Source organism: Mustela nivalis (genome assembly GCF_964662115.1).
Source record: "Mustela nivalis genome assembly, chromosome: 11".
NCBI lineage: Eukaryota > Metazoa > Chordata > Mammalia > Carnivora > Mustelidae > Mustela > Mustela nivalis.
In genome coordinates, this window is record NC_139030.1 from 4,792,615 (window position 1) to 4,809,777 (window position 17,163).

The following is a 17,163-nucleotide window of genomic DNA, read 5'->3' on the forward strand; positions in this document are numbered from 1 at the left end:
TGACCCGGGCTGGGAATCCCCGCACTGCCCAACGCCGGGGGAAGCAGAGCTTGTGTGGGCGCAGCCGGCCACTGCGCAGGCGCGGGCACGGTCCTCTCGGCCTGCGTGCGGCGTTGCAGGCTGGGCGCGCGCGCCCGTGGCGGGTTCCGCTCCCGGCGGGCGGAGGGCTGCGCGCGCACAGGCGAGCCGGCCGTGACGTGCGCCGCGCTACGCCCGACGTCACGGGTCCGTGTGTAGTGGCGGCCCGCTGCCCTCAGCGGCGGCGCCTGACGAAAGTGGTGCGGCCGCTGGGTGCGGTGTTCAGGGGTCGTGCGGCGTGCGGCGGCTACGAGGGCGAGGACGACGACCGGCAGGCCCGGCACCTCCAACCGCGGAGTCGCCGCTCTTGCCCCTTCTCCGGCCTCTGGCGGCGCCCGGCCCACGGCTTCCTCCTTTCCTGCTCAGCTTCGCGCGGGCCTCGGGGCCGCGGCGTCTAGAAGTACCGAGGGGAGCCGAGGGGAGCCGAGAGGCCCCGGTCGGCAGCGACCGTCCACGCGCACTCCACCCCGCCCGGCGCGGGCTCCATGTGAAGGAGGGATCCGGCCCGCGCCAGACTCCTCGCGCGCCCCTCCGGCCCCCGGGGGCCCGCGGCCTCCCCCGACAGGGGGGCGCGGTGACAGGCCGCGCGGGGGCGGAGGGGCGGGCTCGGAGGCAGCAGCTGCCCCTCCTCGGGCCTGCGGCTCCCTACGTCCCCGCGGAACGGCCGGTACGTGCCTGTGTTTGTGTGGGGCGGGGGCCGCGGCGGGCCTGTGCGCAGCTCCCCAGGCGGGGGTTTCGCCAGGTGGTTGTCCTCCGGGTGGAGAGATTTCGGGGGTCCCCGCATCTTGTCCTGAGCCTCAAGTCTGAGCGCAGTAGACTGCTGGGCTGTGTAGCTGTCAGACACGTACTTTGCATGGATTTTAGAAGGAAGATTGCAGCTGCCCCGGGAGAAGTGTTATATGCAGTAAGCGAAAAAGTGCTTGTCTTTGCACTGTCACATTGTGATAATCTACTGATTGGGAAGGGGGGGGTGGTGATTCTTCAAGCCTTAGGATTTACCATTTGGCCGGCAGTTGTCTTGCTTTGTCTGACTTTGTCTTTTCAGCACAATGAGGTCGGTACGTGTCTCCCCATTTTACAGATGAAAAATTGAGTCTCGGAGAGATTAGGGAATTTGCCCAAGGTCATGCACCTGGTAATTCGGGAAGCCCTGTTTCCCATATATGTATTTTCTGTAGGACTGTATTTTTGAGTCTTGAAAAAAATTACGTGAGGAAAATGAGAATAGTTGGAGAGTTTGTTCCTGGGAGTAAATTCTAAACGTAGGTAGATGTAATTTTCTTGTACTTAGGCTGTTCAGTGTGTTTTGCTGCAGCTTAGCCAAATCATTTTCTTGGCTTTTTTTTTTTTTTCTTTTAAAAAATTACTTTTAAAGGGTGGCGCTGGGCACCTTTACCCGTTTGCAGTAAGAAAAAAAAAATAACAGAAAAAAGAAATTAACTTTTATTAAAAGAAGAAATGTAATAAAATTAAAAAAGGATGAAACAAAAAAGAAATATAATTGGTAAAATGCATATTTCCTGAAAAGTTAACTTTACTTGTGCAGTTTGTTCTTGACAAATACAGGGAACTCGCAGTTAGGTTATTAGCTTGAGATTTCCTTATTGCAAAACTTGTTGCTGACTTGTGTGGCAATGGCTGAACATACTTAGTAATTGGTGCAGTCTTATGCAATATTTCTGAGTTGTCAAAATTAGTGTTTAGAATATCATAGAAAGTTATCTTGTAATGGTGTGATTTTTTTTCCCCTTTCATTGGTGTGTGGTGACTGATAAGTGCTTATAAACCAAAAATTGTCATTTTAACATTAGCTCGTATTATTTCTTTGATTATAGTTAGGAAAAAGGATATTTCTTTTTATAGAAGAAAATAGCGGATTATTTGAATAGCGGAGGCTTAATGTATAGTTAGAAATGTTTAAGGAATGTATCCAATTACAGTACTCTGATTTTCTGCAGTATATTATCAGGTTTAAGAAAATTTGTAGTTGAATATTTTTGTGTTGTCTGTGAAGAAAAGGTTAAATTATAGAGTTGACAAGTGGTTAGTTCATAGGTTGATTTGTTTGGTTAAAATGTGAACTATTTTGAGTCCTGTTGATTTATATTGAGTGTGATTCCATTATAGAATGGTTATCTTGGCGTGATTTCCATGTGTCTCTTTTGAGAAAAGTAACTGTTAAAGGCTTATTTTTAAAAATTGGATTACATTAGGGACTGAGTCTATTAATGGTTTTTTCATTTTTAGTTCACCTTGCTGCTACCAGAGTGGTAAGTTTACCACTGTGCTTAATAGATGCTGTGTTAAAATGAAGCCACGTTAAGGTTCTGACAGCTTTGGTTTTGGGTTCATCTTTTTTTCCTTTGTAGAATTGGAGTTCTCTGACCTCCTCAGTACCCTCCTCCAACTTTTTTTTTAATATGAAATAATATCAAGCATATATAATTTCAAACATACTGCTAATAGAGTGAACATCCGTACCATGATCCTCTAGATTCAGTATTGACATCTTGTATTTGCTTTATCTGTAAATATGTGTGTATTATTTTTGGTTCAGCCATTTGAAACTAAGCTGTGAACATTATGACACTTTATCCCTAAATATGTCAGCATACATTTCCAAAGGTGGACATTTCCTAACTTAGTCAAAATACCATTATTGTTAATTTTTTTAGTTCATATTTTCTGATCAGTAATTAGTTGATAGTTTTTTTAAAATAATTTATTTATTAAAAAAATTTTTTTTTATAAACATGTATTTTTATCCCCAGGGGTACAGGTCTGTGAATCGCCAGGTTTACACACCACAGCACTCACCAAAGCACATACCCTCCCCAATGTCCATAACCCCACACCCCCTTTTCCCAACTCCCCATAGTTTCTTAATGTAACCTAACATTCATACTTAAATCTCATATTTAAATCTCTCTATGTATACTGTTTGGTCATTTATGGTTTTTTCATACCCAGTCACACCAGACCAAGATACAAGATTTATTCACTGCATTTGGTGGTTAAATCTCTTTGATCTCTTTGAATCTAGAACAGTTTCACCTCCGCCTTTTAAAATGAAGTTGCTTTTTCTTTTCTTTTTTTTAAGATCAAACCAGTGGTCTTATAAAATGAGTAACATTTTCTATTTGTCTGATTCCGTACCACCCCCCCCATAGTATCATTTAGTGTGTTCCTCTGTTCCCCTGAATTAGTTAACTGTAAGCTAGCTTTAAAGGCTTGATTAATTTCAAATTAAATATTTTGGGCAAGAATAACCCTTAAGTGATACTGTGTAGTTCACATTGCTTCCCATCAGGTGATATACTGTCAAGTCCCATTATTTGTGATGCTGAGTTTGATCACTTGGTTATGGGGGTTAAGGTAAGGTTTATTTTCCCCACTGCAGTTAGCAATCTGTGGCATGATAAATTAGCACTGTAGTGCTAGCTGTTCTCCAATAATCTGTCACTGAACAGTTGTAGCATATATTGCTGACTCTTGTTAGGCTAACTTTTGAATTTCAGTGTTACTCTTTTGTTGGTATATATATATAGAAACAAAAATCACAGGAATTATAAAATATCCTATACAACTATATTAATCAGATTCTGATTTGGGGGGTTTTAAAATTTTTAATCATTAAAATTTATAAATTAACATTTTTAGTTGTGAATTCAAGGTATCGCCTGTTATGAATTTAAAAAAACCAAACCTGGCTTCTGAAAAATGGGAAAAACTCAATGCCTCTCTTTTCCTGGACTCTCACTGAAGGAGTGTGTTTAAGTTTTTCTTAGCCAATATTTGTTGACAGACAAAAATAACTAGATATATAGTAAAGGAAGAATGGATTTACTAAAAACATTTTGAGAAAACTCTGAATTTTCTGGTTTAATGCAAGGAGCACTGGATTGAGAGTGAGAATATCTGCATTCTAATGGTAATTCCACCACTATGAAGTTTAAGAATTAAAATTTTTTTGACTTCACTCAGTGTTCTCACTCTGTAATGACCAAGTTAGTAAACATTTATGAATTGATTTTTATTGAAATATAATTTATACACAGTATCCTATTAGTTTTAGGTATATATCATAGTTATTTAATATTTTTTACATTACAGAATGATCTCCACAATAACTATAGATACCATTTGTCACTTTACAAAGTTATTATAATTTTATTGGTTATATTCTCTATGCTGTATATTACATTCCTGTGAGTTATATATTTTATGAATACTATGATTTCTGATGTATGTTGGCTACATTTAGAGGTGAACCTCATTTTAATTAAGCCAGGTAGAAATAAATCAAATATATGTAATATAAAATTGAATTTATTTCCCAACTAATTAACTGACATTTAATAGGTTATTGGTTTAAAAATTTTTTTTTTTACGTTACTGCTTTAGAGAAGTTTTGTAATAGGATTTACTTAAGTTACACATTCTTTTATTAAAAATATGATTTAGGGGCACCTGTGTGGCTCAGTTGGTTAGATGTCCCAACTCTTGATTTCCTCTCTGGTTGTCTGCTTGGGAGTCTCATCTCTCCCCCTCTGCCTCTTCCTTTCCCCTCCCCCACAGCTGATGGGTGCTTGCAGGCACAAGTGCTCTCATCTCTCTCTCTAAAATAAATAATCTCTTTTAAAAATATGATTTAATTCATTAAACAGTTTACATGAAGTTTTTTCACACCTTTTTGTAAGTCAGGATGAACTGTATATATAGAAATGAAGAATCTTTCCCCTTATTCTCTAGTGTTGTGTGAGGTATAGCTTTCTATCTGTACACGTACTTATATTTATAAGAAATGCGTCTGTATAGTTTTTTTGTTTTTTGCCTTTTTCCCAATATTTATTGGGAATATTGGTTGACTGTATTTTTTATGATACTAATCATGGATTGGCTTTGTATTTTGTATTGTTGTCAGTTTATTGTTACTTAACTCTTAGATTGTTGTTTAATTTTTTGGTTACGCTTTGTCTTCCCAATTGCCAGGATAAGGTAGAATCTTTGGAATCTTTTCTCTGACTTGCACACTGCCTTTCTTCTAAGTGCTGAAGAGTGTTTTGTTTGAGATTCATAGTACCATTAATTTTATAAGCATTATGTGGTTTATAAACTTTGGGAGGTTTTTTTTTAAAGGTAATTTTTCCCATTTGTACAGTTAGTGATTTGTGTGGACTTTAATCAATAATTACTAATTAAAAAATAGGTTGATATGATTTTATCAGCATTCTTTGGTAATTACCAAATTAGGTTTCCTCATCACCACTACCTCTAAATGCTCCTCAGGCACACTGCACCTGCCTCTACCATGGTACTCGCCACATTGTTCTATAATTATTTCCTTGTCCTCTACTAGGAAGTTAGCTCTAGGACAGAGGCAGTGTTTTGTTGATTTTGGTGCACCTAGATGACTGGAGCCAAATGTTTATTGAATAAATACAGAATTGACAGGCAGAAGGGACCTCTTTTCATAGTGTCCTAAGATTCTTGGAAGGTGGTGCTTACCTAATCACTGATCATTTACAAAAGGTTTCTTCTTAATTTGTTGGTTGTTTTCTTTGTTCTCCTTTGTGGTATTGTTTATTTAGCAAATATAAGCACTTTCTACCTTCTAGGCACTGATTTAAAATAGTCACTTATTCCCCATTAACAACCCAGTGAATTAGTTACTGTTATTATACTCCTATTACAGATTAGGGAATTGAAGCACAGAGATAGTAAGTAACTGGCCCATGTTCACACTTCTTGTGCTTGGTGGAGGTGGAGCTTGAATGCAGGCAGCCTAGCTCCACAATCTGTGCTCTTAACAATTGCACCTTGTTGCCTCTCTGCTTTATTAGGGCAACCAGAAAATTAGATTTGCTCGCCAGAGTACTGCCATTACCATTCATGGAGTGCCTGCTATGTACCAGGATGGGAGAGCATTTTAGAAGACCTTGAAGAGGAGACAGTACTTGAAATGAGTTAACATTAGTAAACTCTACAGATGACTGATGGTGATTATAATGTTTATTGAAAAAAATTAAATATAGAAAACATATGAAAAAATTAGTAATCAGTAAAGAGTTTGTACTTGGGAGTAAGATCTGAATGTAAGCTCTGCTGTTTATCCTTTCTATGCCTCATTTATGTGTAAGATAGAGATAATGGTACTTATAGATTTGTCATGAGGTTTAAATGAGATAATATGTTTAGTATAGGGCCTTGCATATAAAAAGTGTTCCAAAAAATCTCCCATAGCTCACTTAGGTTATGTCTGTTTTAATGTATGTAGAAATCATTTTTTTTATGTGATTAGGAATGGTGATGGTTAGTTTAATTTTTTAAAAATATAAGGGGAATTAAAAATGACACATTTTTACTTTAAATATTTTATTTAAAAAAACATGGATATGTAATGAAGTCTGAGTTATGTGATCCATCTAGAATTGTATGATTATTCCTTTTAGTCTTTTACAGTTTATTCACCTATTCTCACTTTAACAATAGTTTTTTTGAAACTAGCCTTTGAGTTTTTCTAAACACTCCACTTCATTTTCATGGAAACAAAAACTGTCTTCACAGTCACAATTTCATTGGTTTATATAATATCTAAACTGTATAATTATAAAAAATACATAAACATATTTGATTCTTGGTATGTTGATGAGTGCAGAAATGTACTGGTTTGATAAAAAATAAGCTTAATTAATATTGAATGTTCCAATATTTTATCAGAAGACATTATAGAGAGGTAGAGAGTGTTGGTTAATTTGCCAAGTTGGTTTGTTAAGGAGGTTGGATAAGAAAATATTGGTTCATTGCCTTCTATTTCTGAGTTCATGGATGTATGTATTATACAGATATTTAAGTGAATAAGAATGTAGATTGAAAGCTAATAGTCATTGTTTATCTCCGTTCTTCCCACTTTTTTCCTCCCCCTAATCTATGTCTTTGTTTTTTCTTTGTATTATGGTTCTTTGGCAATGTATATAGTTTTCAGGTTTCCATTCTCCATCCTTCACGTTTGTCATAATTTCTCAGTATTTTCATCTCTATTATTTTACTTAGCATTCTAGGAGAGCTGCTTGTATTTGACACAGTGTGGTTGTATAACCACATTCACAGTTCTGCTCTTTTGCCCTCCAGTGTGTACTAAAAAATATTTTTCATCTAATGAGTATTTCTGTAGTTGAATTTCTATTATCTTGGTAATCCTTGGTCTTTCCCATTTCCCCCCCACTCACATCCTTGTTTTGGTTCTCAGCCTGGTCTTTGCTTTATTTTTTGTTTATGTTTCATAAAGGCATGTCTTCTGGCATTGAGGATATCACACAATTTTCTACAAATTTCAGACTGTATCTTGAGAGGAAGAAGTAGCATTTGAATGTCTGTTACATGTCAGAAGCCTTACACACATTAATTTTACAGTAGCCATGGTAGATCATATTCTGATTTTTACAGGCAAAGAAATTGAGGCTTAGAGGTGTTAAGAATCTTGTTCATAGTTGGGGATTTTGCTTTGCTCTTCTAGTTAGAGCAAGGGTTCCTTAGCCTTTCTCAGCCTCCACATTATTTACATGAAGCATTCTCCTTGGAAGTAGCTTCACTGCAATTTTCTGGGGGTAGGGCCAACATAATTTTTGGAAAATACACTCAACTACAGATACTGTACTTAACCTCTCATCTTTTTTTTTTTTTTTTAAGATTTTATGTATTTATTTGACAGACAGAGATCACAAGTAGGCAGAGAGGCAGGCAGAGAGAGAGGGGGAAGCAGGCTCCCTGCCGAGCAGAGAGCCCGATATGGGGCTCGATCCCAGGACCCTGGGATCATGACCTGAGCTGAAGGCAGAGGCTTTAACCCACTGAGCCACCCAGGTGCCCCTTAACCTCTCATTCTTTATAATTGTTAAATCAGAGATTTCTGATAAATATTTGGGTAAATCTGAATGATTTCTTTGTATCAAGTGCAATTTTCAGTGAAATGAGTATGAACCGGTCCATTTTAAGCAAATGGTATAGGGAGTATGTTAATATTTCTAGTATCTAGGAGAAGTAATTTGAAAGAGTTTAATGTACTTGGTCAGAGAATTGAGAAATAGAATGAAATGAAGAATTTTCAGTCTAGTTTTTAAATTAAGTTTTAGATTATCATTCTGAATAGGCTATGAATAATAACCCTCAAAATCAGGGGCTTAAAACAAGATTTATTTTTTTTTAATTTTTTAATTTTAAAGATTTTATTTATTATTTGACTGATCACAAGTAGGCAGAGAGGCAGGCAGAGAGGGGGAAGCAGGCTTTCTGCTAAGCAGAGAGCCTGATGTGGGGCTCGATCCCAGGACCCTGAGATCATAACCCGAGCCGAAGGCAGAGGCTTAACCCACTGAGCCACCCAGGCGTCCCCAAAGATTTACTTTTTGCTCATGGTGTGTGTTCACTGAGGGTCAGTTGGACTGCTTCTGCTCCGTAGTGTAATCCTTACTTTGAATCCGACTGTGAATCCTTATTTTGGGGCCTCACTTGCTAGCAGCTATTATCTGGAACATATACGGTTGCTATAGGTAAAGGAAAAATACACTGTAGTGTGTTTTTCCTTTATATTGTGCTTCCTGGGAAGGAAATTTGTTTTTTTGTTTTTTGTTTTTTTTAATCCTTCTAGGTTCTTTGGTAAATTGCCATAAGACTGATGAACTGAATTGAGTATGCGAGCCACATGAGAATATGAAATCTACAGGTAGTCAGGCAGTTGAGGCTTATGCTGTCCTGAGCAGAGGAGAAGGGGTAGGGGTCTGATACTTCAAAGTGGGGGAGGAAGACAACAGTTTATGGGAAGATGGTAAGAGCAGATGTTTGGTAAACATTTTGCCATGCTTTGTGCAGACAGTGGGCCAGAGGGGAGGAATTTGATCTCCAGGTCCTGCTAGTTCCCTTGCAATTACCATGGCTCCCCATATTCTTTGCAGTTATCTCTGGTGATAGTTTAGATAGACTGGACCCTCTTTCTAAATTCTTTTAGGCAGTTAAGGGGAGGTAAAAAGCTCTTCCTGAATCTTTGGGGCCTGGATTGACTTCAGTTCGAACTAATCCACATGCCAAAGTGGTATATTTGGAGGGGGCTTGTTCTGAACCTCTTCACACTCAATACTTGGAACCTCTTGTAACCAGAAATGTGTATGTGGGAGGGGTTTCCACACCTTTAACAATTCTGTAATACCAGCCAAAGATACTGTCAGATTCTACAGGTTAAGACTGCCCTCCCTTCAGACCCAGTGGCAAGGCTAGGTAGTTGCCTGTGCTTCAGACCAATGGGCTGTAAATCAGAGGTTTCCATCTTTGGGATTTTTTGGGTTCAGTAAATTTGCAAGAGCAACTCACAGAATTCTGGAAAATACTAGATTGCTGGTTTATTATAAAAGGGTATAACCCAGAAGCAAGCAGTTGGAAGAGATGTATAGGGCAATGTTTGGGGAAAGAAGGAGGCCATAGAGCTTCCATCTTTTCTTCTAGTGCCACTCTTCCAACATCTCTGAGTGTCTGCCAACCCAGAACTTCTCCAAATCCCATTCTCTTTGTTTTTTTAACAGAGGCTTCTTACCTAGGCATTTGTAGTTGACCTTAATCTTCTGCCCCCTTTCCCTCCCTGAAAGCCACGGCAAGGAGCTCAAAGTTCCAGTCCTCTAATCACATGGTTCCTCTTGGCAACCAGCTTCCATCACTAGGAGCTTTTCAAAAGTCATCTCATTAATATAAACTGAGGTGTGGCTTATAGGTGTTATGAACAACAAAAGACAGATACATTATTCTAGCTACACCTCTGATGAGTATATCATAAAGTACAACCTGTTGAATCAATGTATTAGTCACCTGAAATTAAGGTAACATTGCAAGTTGACCTTACTTCAAAAAAAAAAAAAAAGACTTGGTTTTTCTGAGCTCTTTGCCAGAAATGGGGACAAAGACCAGATACATGTTTTTTTTTTTAATTATAAATTACAATCTCATACCAGGACAGAAGAAAAATAGAATGTGTGAAAAGCATACTCTGGCTTTTAAAGCTTTTACCTGGGAGAAACATTCACCACTTCCACTCACATGGTATTGGCCAGAAGTTTCATGGCTGTATCTGAATTGAACAGGGTGGAAAAGTTCAATATTTCCAAATACCCAGAAGGAGAACATCAAGTATTTGTGAACAGCTCTACCACAGAAGCAGTGCTGTGGAAAACTGTTAAAAAATTATTTTGGGGAGTTATTAACAGGAGCCGATGGAAAAAGTATGAATTGATTTTGTTATTTTATAAGTTTTTGGGAACAGATCTATAGCTTAAAATGAAGTCAGTTTATAACTGCTTCTGTGCTGTTGTTTAATAATTGCTAAATGTTCTCAAATCATATTCTATTTTAGATTTGATCTGAAGGTGCTTAATTATCATTATTTGGTAAGTTTGTGATTAATTAAGTTTGACTGACTTGGCTGCATTTTAATGGTATTTGTGGAGGGTTTTTTTTTTTTTTTTAAGATTTATTAATTTATTTTAGAGAGAGCATGTGCAGGAGGGGTTGTGGAGGGGCAGAGGAAGAGAGAGAATCTCAAGCAGTCTGAGCTGAATATGGAGCCTGACATGGGGCTTGATCCCTGGAACCTGAGATCACTACCTAAGCCTAAAATCAAGAGTGGGATGCTTAATTGACTGAGCCACTCAGGTGCTGCTCCCTTTTATTAAAAGTAGGCCCCATGACCAGCATGGAGGCCCATGTGGGGCTTGAACTCATGACCCTAAGATCAAGATCTGAGCTCAAATCAAGAGTCAGAGGCTTTGGGCGCCTGGGTGGCTCAGTGGGTTAAGCCTTTGCCTTTGGCTCGGGTCATGGTCTCAGGGTCCTGGGATCGAGCCCCGCATCAGGCTCTCTGCTCAGCAGGGACCCTTCTTCCCTCTCTCTCTGCCTATCAAATAAATAAATAAAATCTTAAAAAAAAAAAAAAGTCAGAGGCTTAATTGACTGAGCCACCCATGCACCCCTTTGGAGTTTTAATACAAAAAATGTTTTTTTTTGTTGTTGTTGGTTTTTTTTTTTGTTTTAATACAGCAGGAAATGAGACTAATGTTTCTGATTTAAGGAGAGATTAACATCATGATTCATGTGATGGCTTTAATGTATTTTTAAATCAATTTGGGCATTTTAAAATAGCCTGTGGACTCCTTTTTAAAATTAGTAATATTTTGTTGTATAATATGACATATATTTTATATATAGTTTGATGTACCCTTCTTAATATATAAATATATCATGATATAAGATATGATATAAGATCCTTTGATCCTTTGTTGTAAGATATGATATATCTTATATATTAAGACGGGTACATCAAACTATATATAAAATTCCTGAGTTGCTTAGAACTAAAAGGAAACAAAAGATGTAGAAGGTAGCCCAGCCTTAGTGTTGATAAAAATCTGCGTTGAGAGATGGTATGATGTTAACCATCTAGTCTGTAGGCAGTACATGGCTGCATTCTAACAACTTCACCCCTAAACCCACCTTGTTCCCTGTTTATATAATCTTGTCTCATGATTTGGGAAAGGGTAGATTAGTTATGCATTCTGAGACCGTGTAATGTGTTTTATTAATTAGTATTACAGAGTTTGCCTGTAGTCATGGATTGTTGCATATTACCTTACTGTTGAGAGGTTTACTCAGGGACGTGCCGGAGGGATTTCTTTTTTTTTTTTTTTTTTTTTTCTAATTTTTTTTTTTAAAGATTTTATTTATTTATTTGACAGTCAGAGATCACAAGTAGGCAGAGGCAGGCAGAGAGAGAGGAGGAAGCAGGCTCCCTGCTGAGCAGAGAGCCTGATGCGGTACTTGATTCCAGGACCCTGAGATCATGACCTGAGCCGAAGGCAGCGGCTTAACCCACTGAGCCACCCAGGCGCCCCGCCAGAGGGATTTCTTGCTAGAGTTTTCCTGAAGGGAGTACCACAAACTATATTCCATACTGTTTGTTGAACACTGATGGTGAATAGGAAAGCCCAAGTTCAGTGTCAAATCTGACATTAATTAGAAATAAACTGTGACAGAGGGCTTCAACATTTCTGAATTTGAAAAAGTTGCCCTAGGTGATTTCTTAAGGACCTGACTAGCCTGTGAAACCCGTAACATAATAGAAAATAGAGAATCAAGAGATTGAAGATCTTCTGCTTGAGGCGGTTGTTAAGATGACAATTGTCCAGGGATGATTTGTTATAGGGCAGCATCTGGAGCATAAGGAGCTCTCTTTAAGTGTGACTAATTTGTCAGAATGAGATCTCTTAAAGTTATGTTATAGCTGGATACCTTGCGTTGGACTTGACGTGTAGTAGGTTTTCAGTAAAATGCTTGTTGAAAGAGTGAATGAATCTCTTCAGAACTAATGTGATAGAAATCAGAATCATCTGTGGCAGTTTAGTGATAAAATCCAGCGTAGCCTAGAAAATAACAAAGAACTGAATTATTTTCATGTTATGAATAGGAAACCAGGACTTTGGAAATACTGTAGCTGAAAAGGGAAGGAAGATCTTTTTGAAAAGGGGGCAGAAAAGTATGGGAAAAATTGTACATTCAGTCTTTAATGCCCACTAGAAATTTTTAAATAATTTATGGATATATTGGGATAAGCCCAAAATGATTACAGAAAAGAAAAAAAAAAAAAAGAAGAAGAAGCTTCCCTCCTTCCCAGTGGAAAAAACATTTGGGACAAACCACACATCAACAAATATTTTTCTTCTCAGAATCCTTCCATATCCTTGTTCTTTGTTTCTCCATCTTCACATCTCTGACCAGAGCATAGACGTACCTAAGTGTTCTTAGCTTATTTTGTTCCTAGTTAATAAATTGATACTAATATGTTAATCTGATACCCACTCTAGTGTTTTTTGTCATTTAAATCTTGCTTTTTTTGTAAATGGGAGGATCAAGTAGGGAGATATGGTTTCTTTTTCTTTTTTTAAAAGATTTGAGAGTGAGAGAGCATGAGCCCTTGAGCATGGGGGTGGGGGTGCAGAGGGAAAGGGAGAAGCAGGCTCCCTGCTGAAGGGGGAGTCTTGACTCAGGGCTCAATCCCAGGACCCTGGGATCATGACCTGAGCTGAGGGCAGACACTTAACTAACTGGGCCACTCATGTGCCTTGTGATTTCTTTAGAATCCGGGACACTTCAGCTTGTTTGGAAGCAAGGATGGGCAGTGTAGAACTATACAAATTTTGGTGCCTGGGCAGCTTAGTCTTTAGGCATCTGCCTTCTGCTTGGGTCATGATCCCAGGGTCCTGGGATTGAGCTCCGCTTTGGGCTCCCTGCTTGGTGGGAAGCCTGCTTCTCCTACCTCCTCTCCCCCTGCTTGTGTTCCCTCTCTTCCTGTGTCTCTATCAAATAAATAAAATCTTAAAAAAAAAAAAAGGCTTGATTAGAAGCTGTGAAAAGACCAAGTGACCTAGATTTGGTTATGCAGGAAGATTTCAGAAGGAAAGTTTGCAGAGATTTCTTGGTCATTGAATTGGGAGGAGGCTTGGGGCAGCTGATTGGCTCAGTTGGTAGAACATGTGACTCTTTTAATTTAAATGCAGTCAATTAACATAGTGTATTATTAGTTTCAAAGGTAGAATTCAGTGATTTATCAGTCTTACATAATACATAGTGCTCATTACATCAAGCATGTGATTCATGATCTTAGGGTTGTGAGTTTGAGCCCCATGTTGGGTATAGATATTACTTAAAAATATCTAAATGGGAGGCAGTTCAAGTGCTTGCATTAGTTAGGGTTCAGTCAGGGAAGGAGAACTATTATTAGGGAATAAGAGATTTGTGAAAGGAGTAAAACCTTACACAGTTGTGGGAGAAACTCAAAGCAGAGTTTTTAAGGGGGAATTGGCAGATCAAAATCAGTCATCAGCTTTCTTAAGCAGTGGTACAATGGGTAAGTGAGAGTGTAGATAAATCTGAGGAGTCTGGTATGCCAGGTGATGGGTAGAACCATATAGTAGAGCTGGTGGAAAGTCTGTGGAAAGCTGTTGCCTCTGTATAGCTACCTCTTCTGTGGTTTCCAGTCAGGTTTTTGGTGGTGGACCTGCGGGTGCTGTTTGGTCACAAGGTGCAATCAGGAAGAGCTGTATGCAGATCAGGGGAGAGCAAACATATGGTGAAATCTGCTGGCAACTCTGTACCTGTTTATCTAACCCTGATCTTCAGAGTAATTTCCTCCTCTGGCCAACTCTAACCTGGAGCCATATGGGAAGAGGATTCTGGGAAATGTAGTTTAAACTTAACCAGGTTGGCATAATATACAAACTGCCACAGCAGGTGATTGTGGGGTGGGTGGGGAACTACAGTGAAGGCTGTGATATTTTATAGATCTAGGTTCATGCTGCTATAAGAGAGCAAGTTCTTTAAATTCTCCAAGCCTTTTTCCATCTCTCTGAAGTGGGGAGATAATATCTCTCTGAAGTGGGATGTTCTGAAGATTAAGTAAAATGTTTGAAAACATTTAGCAGAGTGTAGGCACAGTGCAAGCTACTATAACAGTAGCTTTTATTAAAGTAGTAATTAGTAGTGAGAAGGGAAGAGTATATTTTGAAAGGGGAGGGGAGAAGTACAGGGAAGAGAGATGGATGGTGAGAAGAATAAAGTAGAAGACATGGTTCCTGTATTTCAGCATGTTGTATGTAGTCTGGCTGCAGGGACACATGTACACACAGAGACGAGTTAGGAAGCTATAATAGGAAATAATATCCTTTAAGGAGGATGGTTCTTTGTCGTGGTGAGTGGAGTGATAGCAAGTGCTGTCATGCTAGTGTATTTAGGTTAAGTGGTAATGTATGTGAAATGCCTAACATACTTTAAAACAAAAAAAAAAAAAAGAAGAAGAAGAAATGCCTAGCATACTGTCAGTGCAGAGAGGATAATTATTTTCTACTTCTGTCATTTATAGAGGGAAGGATGACCAGGTGAGGGCGATAGGGAAGGCTTAAACTGAGTCTAAAAGATGGTTTGGACAGGTAGAAAAAAGGGAGGAAGCATTTCAGAAGATATAAAAAGCATCAATAAGACATGTAGCCCTTCATTAGTACAACTCAGTACCTGTTGATTCCTACTGTTTGCTTTTGGTAGTCTGTTAGTAATTTCTAGAGATTGTCTCTGCTTCTGCTTGAGTCAGTTCCTTACCTCTAGGCCATCAGTTCAGTGAGGGCTGTGGGACCACACTGTGCTAGTTTGCTGACACAGTAATTCAGTGGGTTATTGGAGGCAGGGATGGTCAAGGGGCAAATTTCCAAAAAAGACTACTGTGATGGGTGAATAACTTTAATCAGTCTCTTTGTTGTATTTCCTATTTCCCTGTTATAATTCTACCGTGTTTTTTTTGTTTTTTTTAAGAAAGACAACATGGGCAGGATGGGGTGGTTGTGGTGGGCAGGGAGGGGGAGAGAGAACCTTTTTTTTTTTTTAATTTTTATTTATTTATTTGACAGACAGATCACAAGTAGGCAGAGAGGCAGGCAGAGAGAGAGGAAGGGAAACAGGCTCCCCACTGAGCAGAGAGCCCGATGCGAGACTTGATCGCAGAACCCTGGGATCATGACCTGAGCTGAAGGCAGAGGCTCTAACCCACTGAGCCACCCAGGTACCCCTTGGGGGGAGAGAGAATCTTAACACAGAGCTCATAGTGGGTCTTGAGCTCAGGACCCGGAGATCATGACCTGAGCCAAAACCAAGAGTCTGGACTCTTAACTGAGTTACCCAGGCGCCCAGTAATTCTACCTTGTCCTCTTCAGTTCCTCGAACTAAGCATTTTAATCTTGTTTCATACAATTAATATTTGTTTAGGTTTACCACATTTGCCAGGTTTTTAGTTTTTTTTGGTTTGTTTTTGCTAGCATTTGTTCTCTTGGAATCACTTTCTTTTTTCTTGAACTATATCCTTAAGAAGGATCTTTTGGTGGTAAATTATAATTGTTTGTTAGAAATCTTTAGCTCTTGTTCTTGAATGCTATTTTAGTTGTGCATGAAAATCAGAATTGGCAGTTATTTTTCCCTCAGCATTTTGAAGATACCATTCCATTTAGTTTCTGTCCTATAATCAGACATAGAAGGCTGTATGGAGGTTTTATTAATGATAATGTATTTTATTGTGTCATTAGTATATACTTGACTTTTGAATGGAAATATTTGTGTTGGTTTTCTTTTTCTTACTGTTTTAATTTAAAAATTCATTGGGTAGTGGGGTGCCTGGATGGCTCAGTTTGTTGGGTGTCCAAGTCGTGGTTTTGGCTGAGGTTATGATCTTAGGGTCAGGGAATTGAGCCTGGTAATGGGCTCTAGGCTTGGTGGTGAGTTGGCTTGGGAGTCTTTTCCTCTGCTTCTCCCTTTGCCCCTTTCCTGCATGCATACTCTCTCAAATAAGTAAATACTTTTTAAAAAAAGATTTACTTATTTATTTGAGAGAGTGAATATGAGCATGAGAGCGAGGGTGGTGCAGAGAGAGAGGAGAGACAATCCCTAGCATACTCTGGCTAAGTGTGCAGCTTGACCCAAGGCTTGATTCTGCAGCTCACAAAATCACAACCTGAACGGACACCAGAGGAGGTTGCCCAGCTGACTGAACCACCCAGGTGCCCCTAAATAAATCTTTTTTTTTTTTAAGATTTTATTTATTATTTATTTGACAGAGAGAGATCACAAGTAGGCAGAGAGGCAGGCAGAGAGAGAGAGAGGAGGAAGCAGGCTCCCTGCTGAGCAGAGAGCCCGACGCGGGACTCGATCCCAGGACCCTGAGATCATGACCTGAGCCGAAGGCAGCGGCTTAACCCACTGAGCCACCCAGGCGCCCCAAATCTTTAAAAAAATAATTCACTGGGGCACCTGGGTGGCTTAATTGGTTGGGCGATTCCTTTCAGCTCAGGTCATGATCCTGGAGTCTGGGGATCAAGTGCTGCATCGGGCACCTTGTCCAGCGGGGAGTCTACTTCTCCCTCTGACTTTCCCTCTCTCATGTGCTCCCTCTCCCATTCTCTCTCAGATGAATAAATAAAATCTTTTTTTTTTTTAAGATTTTATTTATTTATTTGA

The 17,163-nt window shown here is 39.4% G+C and overlaps 1 protein-coding gene across 2 annotated transcripts in view; it reads left to right on the plus strand.

Annotated features, from left to right (window-relative positions):
- Nucleotides 1-216: 216 nt before the first annotated feature.
- MAP3K2 (mitogen-activated protein kinase kinase kinase 2) overlaps nucleotides 217-17,163 on the plus strand; it is an 82,638-nt gene continuing 65,691 nt past the window's right edge. Inside the window, exon 1 of one of the 2 annotated variants that reach the window (XM_082691083.1) lies at nucleotides 217-745. The gene's annotated coding sequence lies outside the window, so the exon portion shown is untranslated. Of the gene's footprint in view, nucleotides 746-836; nucleotides 983-17,163 lie in introns of those variants that run through there. The other variant, XM_082691084.1, reaches the window with a different exon arrangement.